Source organism: Egretta garzetta, unplaced genomic scaffold (assembly GCF_000687185.1).
Source record: "Egretta garzetta isolate BGI_Z169 unplaced genomic scaffold, ASM68718v1 scaffold368, whole genome shotgun sequence".
In the NCBI taxonomy this organism is placed as follows: domain Eukaryota; kingdom Metazoa; phylum Chordata; class Aves; order Pelecaniformes; family Ardeidae; genus Egretta; species Egretta garzetta.
In genome coordinates, this window is record NW_009260684.1 from 3,275,823 (window position 1) to 3,279,993 (window position 4,171).

Sequence of the window (4,171 nt, forward strand, 5' to 3'; positions counted from 1 at the left end):
GAATGAGTGCATGATGCCTAAAGAGGTTTCCAGGGCTTCCCAGCCCCACTTTTCCTTACTCCTCAGATTCCAGGCTCTCCAAACATTGGGCCTCCATGACCTGCTCATTGCCAGCCAGGCAGCACTTCCACCTGGCAATGAGCTGCTTCCCACTGCTGACGGGGAGCAGTAAGTAGCAATTATGCAAAAAATACCTCCAGAGCAGAACTGATCCTGACAGGCAACTCTACCATCACCTCCTTGCCTGCCAAACATTGCTGTGTTTGCCACTTTGCATTTACACACATCTGTGGTCTCAGAACCAAAACCAGCAGGCAGAACCACAGCTTGCTGGGCTACCTCGGTTGTGATGACCCACGGTGCTCTTCTCTTTGTATTTTTCCTTCTCTGTATCCTCTCTGTGCTTCCAAATCTCCCTTTCAACTGACAGATCTGTAGTGCATTCAACCAAACTGACACGATGTTTTCCACATCCTGTTTCCCTCTCCAGGGATCACTCCAAATTAGATTTATCTTTGCAAAGTTCTTTGAAAGATCTTTGAAGACTGTCATGAACAGGCATTACAGGCACTCTGGATGTGCTAGTTGTTTTCTTCCATGATTGGATTTAGCTGGTGAAGAAGAAAGATCCTAAATTAATGCTGGCAGCATGCAAGCTGGTGACTTTTGTTATGGTAATGCAGCATAGCTAGCTGTGTGTGAATGCAGCCTATCCTTCCTTGTATGCACTCTCTGCCACCCACTATTGCTCCCCACAGCAGTTTCTTGAGGGAGGATTGTTCCTTCAGTCCCAGGAGAAATGTATGGCTGAGAAAGGACTAATCTTCCTTGGAGGGCTGGAGATTTTTTTAGATACATCTAGAAATTAGGATGAATTCACACTGCTGAGTCTGTAGGCAGAAACGCAGTGCAGGTGCAATCCCCAAAGAGCAGCGGTGAGCACTGGTGGAGGACATGTGTTGTGTATGCCACAAGCTTCCTTGGACTTGAGAGATCACCTCTGCGGTCTGCGAGCCATTCCTCTTCTACTGCTCATTTGGTCCGCAGGCATTGTTTCTCTATAGATGGTCCTATTTCATTGAAGAAGAATGCAAAAGAAGATATTGGCAATTCTTCTGTGGTTGAAGAATAAATTCCCCAACTTAAAACCGCTGTAAACTTTTTTCTTATAACCAAGCTTTACTTTTTCCACAGGGATGAACAGATTGGAGCTGGGAGATCCAGGTACACAACATGGATTGATTTTGCAATCAATTATGCCTGATGATGAGGAATGTATAGAGAGTGGGAAATAAGCTGGCATCATAAAGCTTGAGCTGCTTTACCTTCCTCCCCCATGGGTCAGTGAAATCTTATGATCCAGAGATTCCCTTCTCTTGGAATTAATATTTTTATTGGTTTTTAAAAAAAAAAAAAAAACCAAAACCAAAAACCAAAAAACAAATCAACTTCCAGGGCACAAAAATACCTAGAGAATATGCTGGTGCTTTTCAGCCAGACAATATCGTGTGTAAATTATCAGACCAGAAATTTGCACAATAAAGCATGTCCATCTTCAAGAGACTGGCTGTTTGTCTGTCACCTCTTCAGAGCTGACACTGACAAAACAGAACAAAAAAGAAAAAGATCTCTTATTCTCTCAGATGAGAGTGTCATTATTCTTCAAAGGAAGGGAGGGAGTGTGGGATTTTATCGCAGCAAATGCACCATGCCAAAATGGACACTCATTCAGAACAACAGCTCATCCAGGAGAACATACTGTACCTCTCAGCTGCAGCCAAACAATCCCAGTGTCATTACCAGGAATCTGATGCAGCCAAAACAGGGATCTGGATTTTCACAGTACCCTTCTGTCAAGAGACAAAAAAAACCCCTTTTAAAGTGCTGCTTCTTTTCTTTAAAGTGTATTTTCATCTCCTGACAATGGTTTGCTTATTTAGCGTATGTAAAAGAAACACTTGCAGTACAATTACTTGCTACCACAGTCCAACACCACCATGTTTGCTTTGCTGTTTATTTCACAAAGCCTTTCTTAGGAATATAATTTTGGAGGGCTGAGGGTTATTTCCCCTAGAATACTTCTGAAGCTGAAAAGTTCGTTTGTTAATACTCTTAAGCAGAGTAAAAAGTGATGCTTCACTAAAATTTGTAGCACTGTTTATTGGAATTTACTACATTTTATTTCAGATTGGTTTCTGTCACAAATGGGATCAACCTGGGAATTGTCTGTGCCACTCCCAGTGCCCTCTCCAACACCTGCCTTCTTTGTCCCAGGCCCTATTTGTGCTCACCAAAGGTTTGCTGAAGGTGAACAAGTGTTTTAGCAGTTCAGGACCTGCACGTATTTGCCTACACACCATTTCAAGCAAATCAGCGGTCAAACCAACTTCAACAAACAGCTCATGTGTTTGTGGTTGAATAAATATCTACTGCACACGCAGGTTTCATCCATAGCCCTTCTCTATATTCACCATAATTTTTACCTATTATGGACACTTGTGTAAGTAAAAATTTGTTATTGTATCAGGCATTTCTCAAACATTTGCACTCTTACTTTTAATCATACATATAGTGACTTCTTTACTTCTCACAGGGCATGACCTCAGATTTTTTTATTCAAAGATTGGATGTACTTTCCTTAAAATACTATAACTTCTGCAGTAGGTAACAGTAATGGCTGTTAGCTTAAATTCCTTTATTCTTGATTGGAAAGCTAGTATTGCATTACTAGCTGAACAAAAACAGCTAAGTTGAGAAACTGTGTAAAAGGATTATGAATTTCTTAATAATTTTTAAATGAAAATTGTTTTCAACATCTTAAAAAGTTCTCTATTTTTTATATTTCTAATTATTTTCCTCCTAGTTTTCATTCTAATATTGCTAAAGCGATTATTTTGCAATCTCTGTGAATACACATTGAAGTATTTGTGCTTTTTATATCACAATATCTCATTTTATTGTGCTTACCATACAGAAATGGACGCACCAACAGTCTCATTAACAAATATACACTGAAATGCAAAATCAAACACTGAACTGGACCAAATCAAAACTGAATTGCTTCAACGAGGTGACACGTCCACCTCCCCCATCAGCACCTGAAAGCAGTGAGAACACCTACTCTGCAGTCACGGATGCAATTTTGCCTTTGACTGAAGCCTTAACTACAGACTTACCTGTGTAATAAATGTTCACAGTAACTTCATTAATTTATTGGAAGGCATTGTTAGCAGTGAAGCAATTTTCTTCTTTAGAAGCTACATTTTCAGGTAATGAGGCTATTTATACCACTTTAGTATCTTCAGGACTGGAACAAGTGTTTTTGTTGACTACAATCAGTTTTTCTAAGTTCAGATATGATTGCCTACAGTGTTAACCTATAATTTAGTTCATTATATAGTTTAAGCTGAAATTAAAACAGGAAAAAAAGAAACTAATTTTACAGACTTGGTTTGATTAAAATTGGTTCTCTGACCAAACAAATTATATAACTGATTATTCAAATTAAATTGCTCTGCTGTCTTGAAAAAGGCATTTCCCCAGGAGCCAGTGTGTGTGTCGTGTTTTAAGATGCAATTTAAAGTAGTATTATGTGGAAAGAGTCTCATAATTGTCTTTGACAGCTCTATAATAATGGAAAGATAAGGGATAAAGTTTAATTGCAAATCGTTACATATGTGCTACTTCTAAACATTCATTATTCTCCCACTGGTTTATTGACTAATTACAAATTCTAGACCTTTTAGAAAGCTTGGGGCATTCATTGCCTTTCAGAGGCGATGCAGCAGGCTTACCTCACCTGACGAGGCAGTAGCTATCCTGCTTCGCCTTGCATTCACCTAAGCACAGGTTACGACCAAAACAGTCTTGGCTTTCCCTGGGTCTGCAAGTGACCGCTCCCCCGCTTCCCTTGGGCGGGTCCTGGCATTCGGCCGCAGGATGAAGCGCATCAGGAAAAGGCGTGTTCCGGCAACACCGAGCAGTACCTCGGCTCGGTTCAGCCGAAGGACTAGCGTGGGCTCCGGCTGGGGCGCGGGGCTGGGCGCCGCTTCCCCTCACACCCACCTAATGGTGGTACTGCTCGGCAGCGAAACCGCGCACTCAGAGCCCACTCCTCCCCGGCGCTCCGCCAGGCAGCCGCGGGGCCGGGCAGGCTCCCGGGGCTCAGCCC